The sequence below is a fragment of the Puma concolor genome, chromosome D1, assembly GCF_028749965.1.
Source record: "Puma concolor isolate L17-30 chromosome D1, mPumCon1.1.hap2, whole genome shotgun sequence".
In the NCBI taxonomy this organism is placed as follows: domain Eukaryota; kingdom Metazoa; phylum Chordata; class Mammalia; order Carnivora; family Felidae; genus Puma; species Puma concolor.
Genome location: NC_141676.1, coordinates 19,583,135 through 19,606,660, shown reverse-complemented (window position 1 = coordinate 19,606,660; position 23,526 = coordinate 19,583,135). Strand labels below are relative to the sequence as shown.

The window sequence follows — 23,526 nt, the reverse complement described above, 5'->3', positions numbered from 1 at the left end:
ACAAAGTATGTGACACGATAGAGTTTTCCCTTAAAAAATTTTTGAACTTGAAATTGAAAACATATATTGTCCACACCTAATATTTCTTATCAGGACTTATTTGGAGTTGCATGAGTTTTCTGAGGGAATATATTTGAGGAATTTTATCTTATAAAACGTGGAGATAGAGAACATTGTAGTCAGCTATAGGATAGTCCTTTGTTGTTGTTTCCTAGATTTTAGACAACAACTTTTAAGTTAATAATATTGAGTACCAAAATATCTGGGCTATAATAATTTAGAAAAATGCCAGAAAATTATAAAGGTGAGGGGGAAGGTTAATTGAAGCTAAATGTATCCCTTAAATGATAAGCATTTGACACTGTGAAGAGAGCTCTGGGGATAACAAATAGTACTCTGTCAGGGACAATTTTCTGGGCAGCTTAGGGGGTTTGCGTGATAAAGGAAGGCTGCGAGCTAGCAGAATTGCAACTGCTTGACAGAATTTGCACAGTTAGTTCGGGATGGTGAGGACGAAAGTTGGTGCAACAATTGGGTAGCTGGGAGGGGGAGAGGAGACGGGCTCGCCAACCCGGGCGCTACGACAGGGTTAACCGCGGCGCCGCCCGGTGCACTCTGGGAGTTGTAGGCCGCGGGTATTGTGGGAGTTGTCGTAAAAGTCCGCTTTTTTTGGTATGATGGCCGCCGCCGAGGCAGGAGTTGAGGGTTTCTGTCGTTCCGGACGGCTTGGGGGGCTCTGTGTGCCGTCAGAAGGCCACCAACAGCCCCCAGGTCATCCAGGACCTGTTAATTGTGTGCCTGGGAGGTGGGCGAGAGGTCTGGTGGGTTAACGTTGGGGCCTGGTGTCTCTAGGTTGGCCCCCGGGCCTCTGGCGGCTACGAGCTACTTGAGGGGCTCCAGCCTGCCAGACCCTGACCGTCTGGCATTCAGTCTTCAAAATATCTGGATAATTAGCGCCTAAGCGTTTGGGGTGTGCATTGTTTGGTTGTGGTTTGTATCCTGGATCGCTCCCTCTTCTCTTACCGTGTTCGACTCTGTATTTGTAGTCGTTGATGCTCACGACCCTATTTGGGGTTAGGTTGGGCTCGTTTTCTGGGGTCTGGTGGGATTTGTGCAATAGCTGTAATGTTGGAAAGTGTGGACGGTAGGGTCCTGAGTGTTGTCTGTCTTGTTTTAAGTGTAAGAAATTGTATGAGTTGTGAACGTGCCCCCGAGTGTGTTTGCTTCACTTTCTCTTGCCTGTGGTGAACCTTGCCCTTGTTTGCTCATACTTGGAGGCAGTGTCTGGCTGTTCCTCCTTGTGAAATGCTTTTCTATTAACTTAGATGTGTTCTTAAACCTTTGGAAGCCTCCAGAAGACTGTTTTGCAGTTGTTTGTAGAACAGTTTGTAGAACAGTCTTTAAATTCAAAAGTGAATTTAAAACAAATACCACCATCACAATTACCTTTAGTTCTAGGGAGCAAGTCCCTTCACCTTTGTTTGCTGTGAAGTTTTGGGGTACTTATGGAAATCAGATTTGCTTTTAGCTGTGTTACCTTACTCTTGGCTGACAGGGTACTTCTGCATGTTGGGGCACTTTGATCTTACTTGTTTTTGGATAATCTCTCAGCTTGAGGCAAAAAGGGACACTGTGTACTGACATGTAACCGCACCTATCAGAATCTCTAGATAACACCAGATTGCCCAGCAGGTCAGTACCTGTCTTAACACCTCTGCACAAACTCCCTGTTTCTGCCACTATGGGCTGCTCCATAAATTCTGCATTATTTAGACAATCTGGTTGTTGTCTATGTAACTTGAGGCCTATCTGGCCATGAAAAGCTATTTCTCAGGCAGCATTCTTTTAAAAGCTCCCCATCCCCACCCCCCCAAATAGAATTGGTGTCTAGAAAGTTTTTTCATTCAAGTTTGGTGAAGTGGGGGATTTGGAATATGGTACAATGGTGTTTTTGGAAATCAGCTATCAATTTTTTTTAGATTTGGGGGCAGACCATGTGACAAATGATTTATAGTGAGAGGGAAAAAAATTATTCTGTCTCTCTCTTTGTATTTGAGGCCTCTAAAACCTATTTCTATGTCATTTTGTTGGGCCACTTTCATATATCATTAAAAAGTCATTTGATGTTTTGTGATGAACTGGGTTTTCATAATTGAGTTTGTCTGAGTTTGGTTAGTACTTGGTATTTGAAAATATAGTAATGGTGGAGAAGGGAGGAAAACTGGGTGGGTTTGTATACATATTTCTGTTGAATGTGATTTCAGGTCTAGATGGATAGACTAATACTGTTGGCTTTCTATTCAGGTCTCAGGAAAGTATTTCCTGCCCTCTCACCCAACCCCAGTGTATCTTAGAATATTAACTAACTTGCCAGTTGAAAAAGATTGGGAAACTTATGTTCAGATTGTGCATATTGTTCATATCTGTTATTGTTTGGTGACATAAAATGCTGGTGGGTTGGTTTGGTATCTCTGGAAAACTGAATGGCTAGAATTTGTAGATTTGAATCATAAAATCATTCAAAACCAACAACAAACACAATTTGCTTGAAAGAAGATGCATACCTTTTTTAATTGCCAAGTTACCTGTGACTTGGGTACTCAACAAGTGGTTCATTAGAAGGTTCTTGGAGAGTAAGTGGGTACTTACTTTGCTAAGTTTAGAAATGTATCTCTGTATTTTCAAAGAGCCCTTTTTGGCATTTGTAAGTAGACACATCTCTATGAAATGGTGACATTTTAACATTTAGTTCCTGAGGCCTTTGTTTCGTACTCTACTTTCTACCTCCATCACTTTAATTCTTCTGCTGGTATGACAGGCATTTTGGAATACACAAAAATCAAGTATAGTTTCAGAAAACATGGTGAGGTCCATTACCTTCTGGTGAATATGTTTCCTAAGGTTGTATATATGTATTTGATAGATGTGTCAAACATGATCATTTTGAAATGATACCCTTTGTGAAACCAAAGGGTAACTGGTAACATTCTTCTTTTTCCTTTTTTTTTTAATTAAAAAAAAAAAAGGTTTTTAAAAAGTTTTTAAGTAGGCTCCACATCCATTGTGGGGCTTGAACTCATGACCAAATGATAATATGTCCCTCGTTCTACTGACTGAGCTAGTGGAATTGCCCTAGTGGTAACATTCTTGACACGGGTGTTATAAATGAAAGGCTTTGGTTGCAGGTGTTCCTTCAAAAGGAAATACAAACTTACTTCCAAATAATACAATGTGGAAAATAACAAAATTAAAGTTTTCATTTTAGATTGTAACCAAAATTTGGAAACACTTGGGGAGAGGGGTTGAGTAGGAATCTGTTTGAGTCCTTTATACAAATACTTTCTAGTTTTGTTTCCCGGTACATAACTATTCACATTGCTGAAAACAGTCATTTCTCATTAATGTATTCCTGCATCTGTGAACATTTGTGAGTGGTAAAACTGCCCATATAAAAGGACAAACCACCCATTCAGAATTTGGCCCTTATTTTTCATTTACATTATGCGACGAGGAAGGATTATTTATTGTACTTTGTGCACTTGTATATGTATTTTGTTTTCTCAAGTTTAATACATTTGGTTTTATTTATTTTTTAATTTTTTTTTTCAACGTTTATTTATTTTTGGGACAGAGAGAGACAGAGCATGAACGGGGGAGGGGCAGAGAGAGAGGGAGACACAGAATCGGAAACAGGCTCCAGGCTCTGAGCTATCAGCCCAGAGCCTGACGCGGGGCTCGAACTCACGGACCGCGAGATCGTGACCTGGCTGAAGTCGGACGCTTAACCGACTGCGCCACCCAGGCGCCCCTAATACATTTGGTTTTAGATAGCAGTACTCTTAAACATGGAGTGCATCCCCCACCCACTCCACCTTTTGGAGGATAATATGGCTTCGAAAGAAGGAGAAAATTTTAAAAAATTTTTCATGCCTTTTGATGAATTTTATTTTCTGCTTCTTCCTACATATATTTCCAGGACAGGATACATATTTCTGCTCTGCTGGGCCTTATTTCTTGAAGACAGGTTACTAATCATATGATTTTTATAGGCAAGTCACAGCATACCAACAGTTACTTCAAAAGGTTGTATCTAGATTAAAAGATACTACTTCATTGGGGTGTCCGGGTGGCTTGGCTGATTAAGCTTCCTACGGCTCAGGTCATGATCTCATGGTTTGTGAGTTTGAGCCCCGTGTCAGGTTCTCTGTTGTCAATGCAGAGCCTGCTTTGGATTCTCTGTCCCCTCTCTCTCTCTGTCCCTCTCCTGCTTGCATGTGCACATGTACTGTCTCTCAAAAATAAACTTAAAAGTATATTACTTCATCTACCATTGGAAAGAAAAAAAGATCATATGCATATGTCCTGCCACTGCAAGAATTCTAGCTAGACAAAACAAAACAAGAACTCTACCTGTATTTAAAGCTTCAAGAAACATATGAGATCATTTTGCTTTGTCCTCTGCCTTCCTTATTTTTCTTTTTGTTCAACTTTCTCCCTTCAGTATGCTTTTTGTAGTTCTAGAACTTAAAAGACATTTTGGGTTTTTTTGGAATTTTTTTAAACAAATTATTTGTTTCAACTTTTAAAACCATTTTTTTCTCTAAAATAGTCATAATATTCAAAATATCCATGCTTTAAGAAGTCAAGAAGAATATTCTTGAAAAAAAAAAGGAGTCTCAGAAGAGAGAGAAGATTATAGTGTGTGTGTGTGTGTGTGTGTGTGTATGAAACAAAATAAGATTTTAGGACTAAAAAATACAATAACTAAAAACCCCAAATTCCCTGGAGGCGGTCAATTGCAGAATGGAGATAATGAAGAAAAGAGCGAACTTGAAGCTAGAATAGAAATTATACAATCTGATGAATAGAATGGAAAATGATAGAAAAAAATAAATGAACAGAGGCAATGGACAATATCACAAGGTCTAACATTCATGTGAATCCCAAAAGGAGAAGAGAAAGAGTAAGACAGCAAAAAACATCTGAAGAAACAGCAGCAGAAACTTCTCCAATTTGGTGAAAGATACACACTTAACAATCTCAAGGCCAATGAATCTCAACATAAATTCAAAGAAATCTGTACTGGACATATCACATACTAAATATTTTAATAAAGCATTATTGTCATATTACATTTTTTATAACTAAAATGCTATACATGCTGTGTTTCTATATTCCGTGAAAAAATGAGTTAATCGCTTCCTCAAACCTCAGCACCAAGTGCCAGAATTTGACCTACAAAAAAACTAGGACGTGTGGCTCTGGTTTCCTTTTCTGTCATAAACCTTTTCTGCCATTAATGAAGAGATGCATGATTTGTCATTTTCAGACAAGTTTACTTGAAGACAGTATTACTTCATGCCTGACACTCTCATGAAATACGTATTTGTGAACTTTTTATTAAGACCATTTAAGAAGACATTTTTTAATGTAAAAGAATAGAAGAGAGCAGTTGTGTATGTTTACTAGTCTAAAAAATTATTTGTAAACTGCCTTCATGGTTTAAAAAAACTCAAATCCATGTTTCTGGATTTTAATTTTTTTTATTTTTATTTTTTTAACGTTTATTTTTGAGACAGAGAGAGACAGAGCATGAACGGGGGAGGGTCACAGAGAGGGAGACACAGAATCTGAAACAGGCTCCAGGCTCTGAGCTGTCAGCACAGAGCTTGACGCAGGGCTTGAACTCACTGACCGTGAGATCATGACCTGAGCCGAAGTCGGCCACTTAACTGACTGAGCCACCCAGGAGCCCCTTAAATTGTTTTTTAAAGAAATTTTTTTGAGGGAGTGGGAACCATATTTTCAGTGAAGTTGTATTAAAAGAGTGGCCAACTTACTCCTTTAGTATCAACCAAAAGTATAGAGTATGTGCAGTTTATAAGATGGAAAGAAAAGGCCCATTGTATTAGTTAAAATGAAGTTAAAATGAAGACCTCAATGATTTTAAACTTTTGTGTACTCTTTGTTATAATTGTAGAATTTGAGTTTATAATATAATAAACTTTAAGATATCTGTGAAATGGCTTATTCCTTGATAAGATTCTATATATTTTTTTTGAGATACATATTTTTTTTTTGCATTCTAACACAAGATTTTAAAAGAAAACTAATAGTAAAGTAAATGAAACTGACTTATAGTCTTCTACCTGAGGAGGAAAACTTGGAAAGAACAAAATTTTTAGAAATGCAAAGGTTCGAGATATGTAATATAAAGAGTTTTATAAGTCAGTAAGAAAGATAGAAAGTTTAAGCCATGGCTTGACAGTTCACAAAAGAAAAAAATAAAACTGTCAATACATCATGTGTTTTCCAAAGATGACCACAACAATATCTCCCAGCTGACTGCTCTTCTGCAATGTGATATTGTCACAGTGTCATCAGAAGGTGGTATTTCTCCACTTCCTTAATTTTGGGTAGGCCCTTTGACTGCTTAGACCAAGAGAATGTGGTAGAATGGATGATATGCCAGTTCCAGGTGTTGGTCTTACATGGCCTGACAATTTCTTCCTGCTTTTTGGAAGCCAGCCACTATGTGACAGATGCAATTACCCTGAAATCACTATGTTGTGAGAAAGCCAAAGTCATTTAATAAGGCCCTGGAGGATACAACATCTATTGGAGAGGCCAAGGAGCATCAGGGGACCAGACCTGTAAGTGAAGAAGCCATTTTGGAAATGGATCCTCCAGCTCCACCTGCCATGTCTGTTGCTGTGTCAATCGGATGAACTGTCCAGTAGAGCACTTCCCAATTTTTGACCCATAAAATCATGAGCAAATAAAATGGTTTGTTTTAAGCCTCTGTGGTTTTGGGTGCTTTGTTTTGTGTCAATAGATATGTGGGGAAATAGTGGGAAAAAATGATTTCATAATTTTAAAAATAGATAGCAGTATAGGAGAATATATTCACTAAGACTGTCAAGGAATTAGTATTTACTAGTACAACAAGGAATGCCTAGATCATCAAACAAAACTAACAGCCTCAATAGAAAAATGCACCAAGGATATGAACAGGCTAATGACATAGAAAGATATGCTCAAACTCACCAGTAATGAGAGAGGTTCAGATTAAAGCCACAATTAAATATCTCTTTATACCCAATAGACTAACAAAAATTAGAAAGATGGATAATGTCATTGCTGATGGGGATGGGGATGGGTAGGAACTCTCATACACTGTTGCTTAGGGTAAAGTGTTAGAGCCATTCTGGAGAGCAGTCTGGCTAAATTTAATGTAGATATTAATAAATTGTTTCTGGGTATATGTCCTCAAGATGTCTTACACAGGTCTTTAAAGGAACAAATATGAGGATATTAGTCACATTGGTTTTTTGGTGGCAGAAATTTCAAGCTAATCTGGGTTTCTTAACCATTGATAAGAATAGATAAAATACAGTGGAGGCATATACATACAGTTATGCATTAGATAGAAGCAAAGGACTACATATATCTACCACATATGCATATGTTTTAAAAATACAGTTTCATGAAAGTAACAAACGAGTCTATAACATAATTCCATTTGTATAAATTTAAGACACATGGGCACAAAAGTGTCTTGCAAGAAAATATTTAAAAACCTGTGTCAAACACATTGGAATGGTTTCCTAAGAAGAAGAAAAAAGTAGCCCATAGTGGGAGAAGGCATGGGGAATGATGTAAAAGAAATTAAAGGCCAATGATGATAGTGTGCCCTAAAGCAATGTGTATGAGCAAATGTTCTGTGCTCGAGGTCCAACAATACCTACTCTGCCCAAGAGGAGAAGATTATAATTCTCCAAGAGTCCAAAAGAGTAAACTGAAAGAGTAGAACTATATTAAATCTGCCACACTTAGGGGGAAAAAACTTTAAATGAGAACAGTACATACAAAAGTGTGGTCAAACAGGTAATCTCCTATTTCATTGGATATATAAATTGGTATGACCTTTTAAATGACAGTACAAAGAGCCTTAAAGATGCTTATGTCCTAGCAACAACTGTAAGATGAAATTTAGAAAACAAAACCATTTAAATAGCAAACAAAATACTTAGGGATATATCTAACAAAGTATGTGTAAGACCCATAAGTGGAAACTAAAACATTGCTGGGAGAAACTAAAGAATATCAAAATAATGGGAGAAATACCATGTTCATGGATTGGGAGACTCAATATTGTTAAGATTTCACCTCTCTTCAAATTGATCTATAGATCCAAAGAAATCCCAATCAAAACACCAGTAGGCTTTTAAATTATTTTTACAGAGTTCAGCAGGCTAACTTTATAAGGAAATGCAAAGACTCTAAAGTAGCTAAAACAAGACAAAGAAGACCTACTCTATCTGATTTCAAGACTTACTTTATAGTAATGTAGACAATGTCATTTTAACAATGATAGAGATATAAATCAATGGGACAAAACAAAGTTGAGGTGTACACATATATCATCAAGTGATTTTCAATGAAATTGATGAGGTAAGTCAGTAGGGAAAAATAATTTTTCAATAAGTGGTGTAGGAACGGTTGGATATCCAGTATGCAAAATGATGAGCCTTATTCCTAGCCTCATACTATATACAAAAATTAACTTGAAATGGGTTACAAACGTAAACATAAGAGAGAAAATTTCTAGGCAAAGCAAAAGGAAAATCTTGGTGATTTAGGTAATGCAAAGATTTCTTAGATAAGACAGAAAATAGGAAGCATTTTAAAAAGTTGATAAATAGAGGTGCTGTGCAGGCTCAGTTGGTAAAGCATGTGACTCTTGATCTCAGGGTTGTGAGTTCTTGCCCTATGTTGGGTGTAGAGATTACTTAAAAGTAAAATTTTTTTAAAGTTGAAAAAAGTAAATAAATTGGTTTTCATTAAAATGAAAAAAACTCCCTTTTCAAAATACACTATTAAGAAATAAAATGACAATCCATAGACTGGGAAAAAATATTTGCAACACTTCTGATGAAGGGTTCCTCTTCAGGATATATAAAGAACTCTTAGAACTCAGTAATGAGAAGACAGACGACCTTTTTAAAAGAATGAGCAATCTGGGTGGGACACCTGGGTGGCTCAGTCAGTTGATTGTCTGACTTTGGCTTAGGTCATGATCTTGTGGCTCATGGATTTGAGCCCCACGTTGTGCTCAACTCAGAGCCTGGAGCCTGCTTCAGATTCTGTGACTCCTCTTGGTGCCCCTCTCCTGCCCATGCTCTCTCTCTCTCTCTCTCTCTCTCTCTCTCTTTCTCAAAAATAAACAAACATTAAAAAAAGAATGAACAATTAAAAGATGGTCTTTGTGTATTGGCTCCAAGTTTATTTCTTTACTACAGTCTGAGATCTTTTAGCTAAAAGTCCACTAATGCCAAACTCAAAATTTTACACATCTCATTATTTACAAAATAGCCCAAACAAGTTGATTTTTAGCCGTTTAGAACCTGCCTGCTTTGCACACTCCAGGTAACCTAATTCTACTCTGCTGGCAATCAATAAGATAGGCTGTGGGCCATAAAGGCCCCAAACCATTGCTGCTGACTTTCCAAGCTCTGACACAGAGTTGCCCTACTATAGTGCTGGAGCATATCACCTAGATATGTAAGCTCCCTGTCCAATTTCCCTCTCCTCTAGGAGTTCCCTTGCCTTCCTCCCTTTTTGGATGGTGACCCCTCACTGTCAGCCTCCAGACAGTCTCAAGCTGTGAGAGACTTCATTCAACCCTGAAGACTCATGCAACTCTGTCCAAGTGCTGCCCAATAAAGCTCACATGTTACTGCTTCTGTTCTTATCTTTTTCCTTGATCAGTCCCCAAGTCCCTCAAATCCCCTACAAGACTCTAACAGACACTTCACAAAAAAGAAATGACGATCCAATAAGCACATGAAAAGATGCTCATTATCTTTACTCTTCAGAGAAATGCTAATTAAAGCCACATTGAGTACCACTATATACCCACTAAATGAAAAAGACTGACAGTACTAAGTGGTGGTGAACACTCAGTGCAAAATGATATAGCCACTTTGGAAAACCTTGTCAATTTCTTATAAAATTAAACATTTACCATGTAATCCATAATTCCAGTCCTCAGTAGTATTTAGTCAAGGGAAATAAAGGCATATGTCCACACAAAGACTTGTATGTGAACATTCATAGCTGCTTTATTCATAATAGTCAAAAATTGGAAAGTCAAATGTTCATCAACTGAAGAATGGAAAACCAAATGGAACACTACTCAGGAATGAAAAGGGATAGACTACCAATATTGCACCATGGCTCAATCTCAAGAACATTATGCTAATGGAGAAGCCAGACACAAAATATACTGTATTATTCCATTTATATGCATTTCTAGAAAAGGAAAATCTAGAGCAATAGTAAATAAAACCATTGGTTACAATGGATGAAGGATCAGGGAGGGGATTGACTATAAAGCATGAGGAAATGTGTATCTTGATCATGGTAGTTAATGCAACTCTACCTATTTATCAAAAGTCATCAAATACTTAAAGTCTGTGAATTGCATTTAAATATGCCTCAATAAGGTGGACTGAGGAAAAAGCAAAGTGCTCATGCTTCTTAACTTAGTAATTGCATTTCTAAGAATTTGATATAAAGAAATAATCTGAGATGTGTTTAAAACATACTAGAGGGGCGCCTGGGTGGCGCAGTCGGTTAAGCGTCCGGCTTCAGCCAGGTCACGATCTCACGGTCTGTGAGTTCGAGCCCCGCGTCAGGCTCTGGGCTGATGGCTCGGAGCCTGGAGCCTGTTTCCGATTCTGTGTCTCCCTCTCTCTCTGCTCCTCCCCCGTTCATGCTCTGTCTCTCTCTGTCCCAAAAATAAATAAAAACGTGGAAAAAAAATTTTTAAAACATACTAGAGCGTTCATTTCAACATTTTTTATAATAGCTAAACACTTGAAACAACCTAAATGCCCAGAAGTAGAATATTGTTTAGCTCTGTCTGTGATTCATACAGGGAATCTATCAAGCCATTGAAAATTATATAGAAAATAGGAGTTGGAGAAATGTGTGCTATTTTACATAAAAAGGCATATTACAATACAGTATGTGCTCTAGTTTTTTACTTCTGTTTTTATTTTAAAACTGGAAGTTAATAGAGTGAAACATTTTTCACTATGTCATTGATAAATGAGGTGCGAGTGGGATTTTTGTGATATTATGCAAGTGAGATTTGAAAATCTGCTACCTCCATATATGTTTTCTTCTTCTCCTTGGAAATGGGAGTGATGAAACATTTAGACCAATGTTCTTTAGCAACAAGATAGGCCAAGTTCACTATTTCTTTTTATTATAAAACAGGGATTATATGCACCCTGAAGGATATTGACTAATATTTACAAATCCTCGAGCTGATACCCTTAGCTTTGATTTTATATATATATATAAAAAAACCAACAAACTCCTTAAATTAGTTTATGAGGATAGTTATCCATCTGTATCTAAAATCAGAAGAGAGTTGAAATGAGATTAATTAGACACAGACCTACAATATATTTCCTGGAGTATGGCAAGGATCAGAATATCTCTTACCTATAGCCTGCAGGTAAAATGTCCCATGTGCTGGTTGAGCAGCCCCAGAGCAGGAATTCAGGATGACTTGGAGTACTGAATATCCCCACCTTGAGGCAGGGAGGGAAGGTAAAACAGATCAACTCAATAGTGTTTGAACAGATAAACTCAATAGGGAATAAAGGGCCTTTGAAATCCTTTGATTGGTCTCTCTCTTGGTGTCCTGAAATTTTCATTTCATAATTGAAAGAATAGATCCACTCAGAGATCTCCAGTTTTGTATCTCCAACTTTGACAGGCCCTAGAACATCAAGGAAATATCTAAAATTAGATGTATTTGGGGGTGCCTGGCTGTCTCGGTAGAGTATGTGCTTCTTGGGGTTGTAAATTCAAGCCCCACATTGGGTGTAGAGATTACTTAAGAAATAAAAATCTTTATTTTTTTAAGTTTATTTTATTTATTTGGAGAGAGAGAGAGAGAGAGAGAGCAGGAGGGGCAGAGAGAGGGGAAGAGAAAATCCCAAGCAGGCTCCACCCTGTTAGCACAGAGCCTGATGCAGGGCTTGAACCCACAAACTGTGAGATCATAACCTGAACCAAACCAAGGATTGGACACTTAACCGACTGAGCCACCCAGGCGCCCCAAGAAATAAAAATCTTAAAAAAAATGAAACAAAATTGGATATATGTTTCAGTATCTGTTCACTTTTTTAGAGTAAAGTAAGAAAATGTTAGTGGTAGCATTCAAACATTTCAAGCATGTTTTGTATACACTTGTGACCCTGTACTCAAAAATTATAATCTTGTCCACAAATTTTTTTTTTGTTTTGTCTGTAAGTTTGCGATTAATTGGATTTTTTATAAACAGGATCTTCTTTTATGTTAAGCCCAGTTTGTTAAAATTTTGTGGGAATAAGAAATATTCTTGGTTTTAGAAAGCAAATATTTTTTAACATTCCCATTTAAATGATTAAAATATCTCATTCATCAAATGATGAATGAGTACCTTTTTAGGAGGGACTTGCAAAAATATTACAAGTGGGCCCTTTGGTGTCTGTACAAGTCTAGGCCAAGAAAGAGATCTACGTTAAGGAACTTACAAAGTGTCCATTCATATCTTCACCAAACACACATATACATATATAGTGAAATGTGGAATATAGTTATAGCTAAGGCAATTCGTACGGAGAAATATCTAAGACAATGTATGGATTGGTAACAGAAAACAGAGCCCCAAAACTGCTCATGTCTTGCGTAAAGGTCATTTCTCCCTTATCTAAACTAGGGTGTCAGTGTTTTATTTCCAGATGATTGGTGTCAGAGAGCTATTGTCATTTATACCCATGCATTTTCTTTCTCTCTGAATTTCATCTAAGACAGGTATGCCGGAACCACGAGTACTTGTTTGCATTGCATCCAGCTATTAATCGAGACCACAACCTTTGTGCTCTAAGAAGGAAGCTATTTCACCTTTACTGTATTCACATATTCTTTCTCTCTCTCTCTCTCTCTTTTTTTACTCTTTGGTATTCAGAAAGTAGAATGCTGTTTCCTAAATAGACTGTTTGTATGTATTTCTGGTGATTGTTTGTGGTGAGTCTAGTTACTGATTTTCCATCTGTTTTTCACAACTCACTTTTCAGTGGTTCTTTGTATTGCTAAGCTAACTACTGATTTTTGCAGCTGGCTTAAAGCAAACATGTATTTCTTTTTCATGAATCCCACTTTCTCGCTAGCTTTTCTTTTCCATCATGTTCTCAACTTGATGAATCTTCCATGTATGTCACCTTTAAAAATAAAATGGCCAGTTGTTAACAAAACGAGTTTATTTGGGAGTAGTCAAGGAATTGCATGCAATTCGGGACAAGGCACCTGGAAAAACCAGGGGCAAGTCCAAAGAGACAAAGGGAAGGTAAGCTTTTATTAGGCTTTACAAAGAAATTGAGGAGGGTTGTTAGGGAGGAAAGGTCATTGGAGAAGAACACAAGTTTGAGGTTGTGGTGATTTCTCATTGGCTGCAAGGGGTGGGGAGTGTGTTGTTCCTGGGGCGGAAGGAGACCTTCCTTCTTGATGTTTGTGTAGGCAGCTACCAGCGGTGTGCATGGGAGCCCTCCCCCTTCATGGTGTCCCAACTCCATTGTCAATGAGGTTTCCTTTGTTCATTTTCTTTTTTTTTTTTATTAAAATTTTTTTTAACGTTTATTTATTTTTGACACAGAGAGAGACAGAGCATGAACGGGAGAGAGTCACAGAGAGGGAGACACAGAATCTGAAACAGGCTCCAGGCTCTGAGCTGTCAGCACAGAGCTTGTCGCGGGGCTTGAACTCATGGACCGGGAGATCATGACCTGAGCTGAAGTCGGCCGCTCAACCGACTGAGCCACCCCCGGCTCAGTTCAAACATCCCCTTTGTTCATTTTCACAGATAAATGCTGGAAACTTTGAAAGAGGAAAAAAGTATGTGGTGTGTGATTTCAGGAATATATGATTTAGAGGTACTTCAAACAAAAGCACATTAGTCATATTAACAATTGCCAACAGACCATTTTTTAAATAGTTTATTTATTTTGAGAGAGAGTGAGAGTGCAAGCGGGGAAGGGGCAGAGAGAGAGCGAGAGAGAGAGAATCCCAAGCAGGCTTCGCACAGTCAGCACAGAGCTCAATGTGGGGCTTGAACCCACAAACCGAGAGGTAGTGACCTGAGCCGAAATCAAGAGCCGGGCACTTAACTGACCTGAGCCACTCAGGCACCCCTTAATGTCTTTTTTAAAAAGAGGTCTATTTGTGGGGCACCTGGGTGGTTTAGTCGTTAAGTGTAACTCTTGATTTTGGCTCAGGGCATGATCTCAGGGTTGTAGGAGCAAGCCCCACACCCTACTCTGCACTGAGCAAGAAGCCTGCTTGGGATTCTCTCTCCTCTCTCTGTTCCTCCCCTGCTCACGCTCTCTTGGTCTCTCTCAAAATAAATAAACAAACTTAAATAAATAAACAAAATAGTTTTAAAAGACATTAATAAGACAAAAAGTTGGGAATATTTGATGGTAAGAATACTGTTAATTTTTTAAGTGGAATAATGGTATTACAGTTTTGTTTTTAAAAAAGATCTCCTTATGCTTGTTGGGATGAGTATCCGGTGTTATATGTAAGTGATGAATCATTGGGTTCTACTCTTGAAACCAATAATACACTATATAGGGGCGCCTGGGTGGCGCAGTCGGTTAAGCGTCCGACTTCAACCAGGTCACGATCTCACGGTCCGTGAGTTCAAGCCCCGCGTCAGGCTCTGGGCTGATGGCTCAGAGCCTGGAGCCTGTTTCCGATTCTGTGTCTCCCTCTCTCTCTGCCCCTCGCCCGTTCATGCTCTGTCTCTCTCTGTCCCAAAAATAAATAAACGTTGAAAAAAAAATTAAAAAAAAAAATAATACACTATATGTTAACTAACTTGAATTTAAATAAATTAATTAAAAATAAATTTTTTAAAGAGCCCCTTATAATTTAAGAGATACATGCAGAAATATTTATAGGTAAAATGATTATGTTTTCTGTGATTTGGTTCAAAATAATTCAGGAGAGTCGGCACCCCACTGGCTCAGTAGATGGAGCATGTGACTCTTTTTTTTGAAAGTTTATTTAATTTTGAGAGAGGGAGAGAATGTGCCAGTGGGCGAGGGGCAGAGAAAGAGAGAATCCAAGCAGGCTCTACACTCACAGTGTGGGGCTTGAACTCATGAACCTTCGGATTCACGACCTGAGCCGGAATCAAGAGTGGGACACTTAACTGACTGAGCCACCTAGGCACCCCAGAGCATGCGACTCTTGATCTCAGGGCCATGAGTTTGAACCCCACATTGGGCATAAGATTACTTTAAAACATAATATAGGAAAGGAGAAGTGGATAGTTGTATAAACAAGATTGGGCATGAGTTGATAGTTATGAAAGTTCATTATACATAGGAGTTTATTATATTATCCCGGCTACATTTTTATATGTTTGAAATTATCTGCGACAAAAAGGTAAATGCATTTCTAAAAGGTTTAATAATCTTATACAAATAACCTTGTAATAGGCTTTTATTTTTATTTTTTATTTTTAAAAAAAAAATTTTTTTTTTCAACGTTTTTTATTTTATTTTTTGGGACAGAGAAAGACAGAGCATGAACGGGGGAGGGGCAGAGAGAGAGGGAGACACAGAATCGGAAACAGGCTCCAGGCTCCGAGCCATCAGCCCAGGGCCTGACGCGGGGCTCGAACTCACGGACCGTGAGATCATGACCTGGCTGAAGTCGGACGCTTAACCGACTGCGCCACCCAGGCGTCCCTGTAATAGGCTTTTATAAATCACTAGGAAAAAGAGGAATATACTAAGTGAGCAAGCAGTGTGCAAGAGAAATGTATAAATGGCAAATAAGCATATGAAGAAAACTTCAGTCTCAAAAACATGCAAATTAGGACAATGTGCAATATTGTGATTTATGGTGAGAAACACATATTTGGTCTCTATCCACTCTTATTGGCTCAGAGCTCCCCAAGCCCTTGGAATTTCCTAAGGAAAAAGAGCAATGGGAGCCTCTTTTGTCATAATATTTGGCCTTATGTGATCAGTTCCTGAAATAACACCATAGTCATAAAGGTGAAAGGAGTGTATTGTTGTTCACGTGGCCCTTTCAGCCACGTCTAAGTTTATGTTAACGAGGTGAGTTTTGAAGAACCCTTAGGAATGGGGCTAGTTGTCAGGGGAGCCAACTGGCATTAGGGGGTTGGAACTTTCAGTCCCATCCCTCACCCTACCTCTGGAGAGAAGACAGGGGCTGGAGGTTGAATCAATTGCCAATGGCCAATGGTTTAACCAATTGTGCCTAAGTAATGAAACTTTCATAAGAAACCCAATAGTATGGGGTTCAGGGGTCTTCCAGGTTGCTGACCATGTGGATGTGCTGGGAGGGTGGCATGTCTAGAGAGGGCACTGAAGCACCACGTCCCTTCCCACATATCTTATCTTCCCCTATGTGTGTTTTCCACCCGGCTGTTCCTGACTTATATCCTTTCCTAATAAACTGGTAACCTAGTAAATAAACTGTTTTCCTGAGTTCTGTGAGCTGTTCTACAAGTTAATAGAACCCCAGGAGGGAGTCTTGGGAACCTCCAGTTACAGCCAGTTGGTCAGAAGCACAGGGGACAACCTGGACTTGGAACTGGTATCTGAATGGGGAGTGGTCTCCTGGGACCTAATGCCATCACCACATAGCATCCAAATTGAGTTCATTTAATTGCTTGGTGGTGGTGGAAAACACATTTGGAAATGAGATAACTTTTTTTTTCACTTGTAGAATTGACAGAGAAAAAAGTTTAACAATAACTACTATTGACGAGGATGAGGTAAAGCAATAGTCCATTTACCACTCACTAGTAGACAGATAAATCCAGTAGGTCCCTAGGGATTTCTTGGTTGTCATCTCTACCTTCTCTGAAGGGTGGGCATTATTTGTCATTCCCATTTTACATGTGAGCTTACTAAATACCAGAATTATCCAAGGTCACACAACTAAGGGCTTGTTTTTTTCCTTCTACTACTGGAAAAGAAGATTCTGTTGATGAAATATTTTGCAATATATATGATAATGAGTTCTCCAGAGTTATTTTCTGACCTGGGTGATCCCAGATGATTGAGAAACAGAGCAGACGTAAGCCCAGCCCATGGCTGGGAGCAAAACCCAGCTGATGCCAGCCTGTATCAGCCAAACCCTAGTCTACCCACGGACTTGGGAGTGAGAAATAAAAGCAGTTCATTGTACACCAAGAAGGTTTTGTGGTTGCATGCAGCCAGCAGCTGCCTGAGGCGTCACCTCCCTCCCCTCCCTACTGCTCTTACACAGCAGTCCAGCTAGTGCTTTAGCCCTACAGCCACTAGGCATGCTTCTCCCTCAGTTCCCTCAATACTGGGGTGTTAGGAAAGGCAGGCCGCTTATTTTTCCACCTTTTTACCTTGTTTCAAAGAAGACTTGAGGAAGCTTATTAAAATTCTCATAATGCAAAATAAAGAAAACTAGAAGGGCACTAGAGATAGGGAAATCTGTTTAGATCCCCTATATAGATAAAGTGAACATAGGCCACTAACGATATCTATTTCACAGAAGTGTAACAGGTATTCTGATTTTTTTTCCACATCCTATATATAAACTGGGTAACATGAGATAGTTTTCCAAAGATGCCATCATTCTTGAGTAAGAGGTGGCAGTGAAGTTGGAGACTTACTACATGGCCTACCTGGGATGACAAATAGTAACTGATAGTTCACTACTTTTAACAGCTTGCTTTTCCCACTGCAGACAGCAAACAAACTAGTTTCGGGCAGCTGGGACAATAAAACGTGGCTCTTTCCATTGTTTCACAATTTCGGTTCTTGGTTCTATATAGGAAAACTCCATGAGTTATAACTGAAGAGAAAAATAGAGCCAACAGACAAGCTATATAGTTTAAAATTTTTTAATTATTATTATTATTATTATTTTGAGAGACACAGACAGAGCATGAGCAGGGGGCAGGCAGAAAGAGAGAGAGGGAGACACTGAATCCGAAGCAGGCTCCAGACTCTGAGCTGTCAGCACAGAGCCCGACGCAGGGCTTGAACTAGTGATCTGCAAGATCATGTCCTGAGCTGAAGTCAGATGCTTAACCGAGTGAACCACCCAGGCACCCCAAGCTATATAGTTTTTTAAGTGGTGACTGATTTTTTTCAACTGGAAGTTATTGCTCCCTGCCACTAATATTTACTCTTTTCTTCAACAGTAATCCATTCGGGGGTGCCTGGGCAGCTCATTCCATTGAGTGTCCAACTCTCAATTTCAGCTCAATTCATGATCCCAAGGTTGTGGGACCAAGCCCTGTTTCAGGCTCCATGCTAAGTGTAGAGTGTGCTTAAGATTCTCTCTCTCTCTCTCTCTCTCTCTCTCTCTCTCTCTCTCTCTCCCTCTGCCCCTCTACCCCCCTTGCACACCTCTCTCTCTCTCTCTCTCTCTCACTCTCTCTCTCAACAAAACAAAACAAAACAAAACAAAACAAAAACAAAACCCAATAATCCATTGGTTCACTTAATGAATGCTTATTGAGAGCCTACTGTACATTTATCAGGACTACATTGGTGAATGAAAAAAATAGACCTTTATGGAGCTTTAAGTATGGATGCCATAGGATGAACTTTGGTGCTTTTGAAGACCATAGGGTAGGGGCGCCTGGGTGGCGCAGTCGGTTAAGCGTCCGACTTCAGCCAGGTCACGATCTCGCGGTCCGTGGGTTCGAGCCCCGCGTCGGGCTCTGGGCTGATGGCTCGGAGCCTGGAGCCTGTTTCCGATTCTGTGTCTCCCTCTCTCTCTGCCCCTCCCCCGTTCATGCTCTGTCTCTCTCTGTCCCAAAAATAAATAAACGTTGAAAAAAAAAAAAAAATTTAAAAAAAAAAAAAAAGACCATAGGGTAGGCCCTTATGGCTTTGAGCTCAGTAACAAGAGAGGGCAGGGGCCAGAGTCAGGTACACTTCCTTAGGATATATCCATGCACAGTATTAGTTTTCTATTGTTGCTGTTACAAATTCCCAGAAATTAGTGACTTAAAGCAACACACACTTAATATCTGACAATTCTTTAGGTTAGAATTACCAGAAAGAACTCACTGGACTAAAGTTAAAACGTTCCTTTCAGAGATTGTAGGGAAGAGTTTGTCTCCTTGCTTCTTTTCAGCTTCTAGAGGCTGCCCACATTCTCTGGGTCACTGACCCCTTCCTCCTTCTTCCAGCCAGCATCACTGCAGGTCTCTGACTATTCTCCCATGGCTGTATCTCCTTTTCTGACCAAAGTTGTGACAGGTTCTCCAATTTTAAGAACCCATGTTCTTAGGTTAAGCTCACCTGGAAAATCTCCCCATCTCGAGGTCCTTAACTTAGTCATATCATCACAATACGTTGTCCTATAAAGTAGCATTCATAGGTTCCAGTAGTTAGGATGTGGATCTCCTTTAGTGTGGGGAGTATCGATGTTTTGCCTAACACACACTTACACATACAAAGGTAGTTATGTAATGAATATTAAAACTTATATAGAAATTATTTCAAAAAATGGAAATAAATAAAATGAACACAAACAAAAAGACTGGACCCTGAAACAGGAGCATAATCATTTTAGAAAGAATAGTTTTTCATGTATATATTATCAATATGTCTCTGATGAGATACTGCCACTGACATGGAAGAAAAAAGAAATCGAGAACTACAGCTATAGTAAACAACATGGATAATTCTTAGAAACGTGATGTTGAGTAAAAAAGCAAGTCCCAGACGACTACCCAAGTACAGTTCATAGGTCTATAGATGAGTTTCTTTAGGGCTACAATGCAGATTGATAAACTAGGTGGCTTTAAAGAATAAAAATTAATTCTCTCACAGTCTGTTGGCCAGAAGTCTAAAATCAAGGTATGGGTAGGGTCATACTCCTTCTGAAGGCTCTAGGGAAGAATTCTTCCTTGCCTCTTCTGTTTTCTGGTGGTTGTTGGCAATCCTTAACATTTTTCAGTTTGTGGCTATACCACTACATTCTCCAGCTCATAGGACCTTCTTTCCTCTGTCTCTCTGTGTAACTCCAAATCTCCCTGTCCACATAAGGATACAGTCATTGGATTTAAGGCCCACCCTAGTTTAGTCTCACCTCATCTTAATTTGATTACATCTGCCAAGACCCTATTTCCAAATAAGGCCACATTCATAGGTGGGGGTGAGGGGAGTTAGGATTTCAGCATATCTTTTGGGGGACACAAACCCATATAGTCAGGTTTCCCAGGAAACAGACTCTGAGACTGAGATTTGCTTGCAGGGGATTTATTTATGGAGTACTCTGGGAAACAGCATCAGTAAGGGAGGGAGGGAATTGGGATTAAGCTGAGGGAGAAGTTGAACTGTGACGCAGGAGTAACAGAAGCCTGGATGATGCCACACAGAGCTCTGAAGGTAGGATGGCCTCACAGATGTCCATAGTTGGGATAAGTAGGCCAGGCATTTGTATTTCTGCTTTAACTAGGCATTGGATGCAGCCTGCCCATGTGAAAGGGGAAAAGAAGCTCCCTTCATCCAAGAACAATTCCTTAGAGGAACACAACTGGAACTCAGCAACCAGAACTCTGCAAATAAATGTCTTGGTCCTGGAGGGGATATCAAGATTGCGTACCCTACTGTATTATGGTTTTCAATAGATCTCAAAAATCAGCAAAAGTGAACAATATATTATTAATTCATATAAATTTGTGATTAATTATTTACATGTATGTATATGTCTATATATGTTCTTAGTTTTTTGGTTCTTGAGTTGGATGGTGAGTTTATAGTTTTTCGTTATATTATGATTTATAACTAACTTATGTATTTCATGTAATCTTTTGCGTGTATCAAGTATGTAATCTCTGCACCCGATGTGGGACTTGAATTCATGACCCCAAGATCAAAAGTTGCATGCTCTACTGACAGGGCCAGCCAGGCGCCCCTGTGTCAAATATATTTACAAATATCATAAGAGGAAGAAAGAAAACTAGGCAAAGGTAATAAATATTAAAGTAGCTAGAAATTTTAGAAAAAACATGAGTAAAGATAGCAAATTCTGAGTCCATTGCTAAAGCATTCAGAGGAAGAAAAACTTTCCCTGAAATTCCCTAATGTTCTTTGCTTTAGTTTGCTTGTATTACTGTCTAATGTTATGTTATTTTTGGCAGAAAGTATGATATTGACGAAGTATATTGTTTATTTTCCTTTTCACTTAATTTTGAATTGATTTGTTCACCATGGCACTAATTTATTTTAAGTGAAAGAGGGGGTAAGGTTGTTGAAGTGATTAATAGATCTGTTGGTGCAATAAAGAAATCCAGTTAATGCACAATATTGATATGTCAAGTTTTCACCATGGTATTTTTTTTTAAGTGTATTTGTTTATTTAAGTAATCTCCACACGCAATGTGGGGATGGAACTCACAACTCCAAGAACAAGAGTTGCATGCTCATAGGACAACTGGGTGGCTCAGTGGGTTAAGCCTCAGATGCTTGAGTTTGGCTCAGGTCATCATCTCACAATTCATGAGATCGAGCCCTGCATAGGGCTCTTCTGGGTTCTATTGGGCTCTGCGCTGACAGTGCGGAGCCTGCTTGGAATTCGCTCTGTCTCTCTCTCTCTCTCTCTCTCTCTCTCTCTCTCTCTCTGCCTCCCCCTGCTCACACTTTCTCTCTCTGAAAATAAATAAATAAACATTAAAAAAAAAAGTCACATGCTTTTATGCCTGAGCCAGCTACACTCACCATGGTAGTTTTGATGGTATATTGAGTGGAGAAAGAAAGTTGTTGGAGTATGTTTGTACGATCACAGTTGTTACTTTAAAAAACGTGTGTGCAGGGTCATGTAGGTGGCTCAGTTGGTTAAGCATCTGACTCTTGATTTGGGCTCAGGTCATGATCTCACCATTTGTGAATTTGAACCCCATGTCAGGCTCTGTGCTGAGAGTAGAGAGTTCACTTGGGATTCTCTCTCTCTCTCTCTCTCTCTCTCTCTCTCCCCTTTCTGTGCTCATGCTCTCTCTTCGCTCAAAATAAACTTAAAAAAATTTTAAAAAGTGTGTGTATGTTGTATATATCATATAGCTTTATATTTACGTAGAAAAAGAAATGGAAGAATGCACTCCAAATTGCCAGGTGCCATCTGTGGGGATCAGAAATGGAGTGGGCTACTTTTTCACTTTATATACTTCTGTGAGCTTTTGAAACTAAAAAATAACATTAAAACATATGTTTTAATCACTTGTTTCAAAATGACTGGCTTTAGTTTTTTTAGGCAAGAGTTCATCTTCATGCGTTTTTTTTCCTTGTTGGAAAAATGGCAGTGCTACCATGACATTCGAATGGGATAATGTATGTGAAGTCAAGTTTGAAAATGCTAATGCAGTATTGCGGCACAATAAATGTGAATGTGCATGTCTTATGGTAATATTATTTTTTAAAGAAATTAAATATTAACCTGTTGGAAATCTCCCAATTTCTCATGCCAAAAAATTCAGTTTCTTTTATCAAAAAATTTTTTTAATGTTTATTTATTTTTGAGAGACAAAACAATACGAATGGGGGAAGGGCAGAGAGAGAGAGAGAGAGAGAGAGAGAGAGAGAGACAGAATCTGAAACAGGCTCTAGGCTCTGAGCTGTCAGCACAGAGCCCGACACAGGGCTTGAACTTGGGAATGGGGAGATCATGACTTAGGCCGAAGTCAGTCATCTAATCAACTGAGATACCCAGGTTCCCCCCAAAATTCAGTTTCTTTTAAATGTGTTAGTTCATCAAGCACTTTTTTTTTTTAATTCTAGGATTGAACACCTTCTCACCTGAATTTAAAGGAGAGATTAAGTGCAATGTTTTGAGCTATGCTTAAATGAAGATGAAATAGAAGAAGACAGAAGTGTTAAAAATACGTAAGTTTTATTACATGGCCAAATGAAGGATTCAGCTTTGTTGTCATGGTATTCTTAAAAATTCCTAGCTTCTATGAAATTCCCTAATTATGGAATTTTCTTTCATTGTATTGAACTACTCCTGATTTCATCATGAAAATTTGATATGAAACTCAATTTACAGAAATACTGAAAATGAATTTAAAATTAAATGGGACCATCTGTATACTAATATGATTCAATGTTGTTGATTCACATTTTCTCCAGATTAAAGACTGTTCTGAACTCTAAGTCTTTGAAATAAATGAGACTGAAATTTAATGTGGTTGTGTCTGAGTATGTTACTTGTAAAATGGCCAATTATTTCTAGAAACTCTTCTACTCTCTGTTAATCATTTTTTTTTATGTTGCCTTCTCTGAGCTAGTTATTGAGACACAATTTCATAACCACACCTTTTTAGCTGAAATCCCAATTCTGCCACTTACTCTCTATATGTCCATAGGAAAGTTACTGAAATGTTTTAAACCTCATTTTCCTCATCTGTAAAATGGGGTAAGAATAGTTCCTACC

At 38.8% G+C, this 23,526-nt stretch overlaps 1 protein-coding gene across 1 annotated transcript in view; it reads left to right on the top strand.

Annotated features, from left to right (window-relative positions):
• Positions 1-23,276, top strand: part of LOC147576541 (uncharacterized) — a 95,319-nt gene extending 72,043 nt beyond the window's left edge. Inside the window, exon 4 of the mRNA XM_086676398.1 lies at positions 22,872-23,276. The gene's annotated coding sequence lies outside the window, so the exon portion shown is untranslated. The remainder of the gene's footprint in view (positions 1-22,871) is intronic.
• Positions 23,277-23,526: the final 250 nt, after the last annotated feature.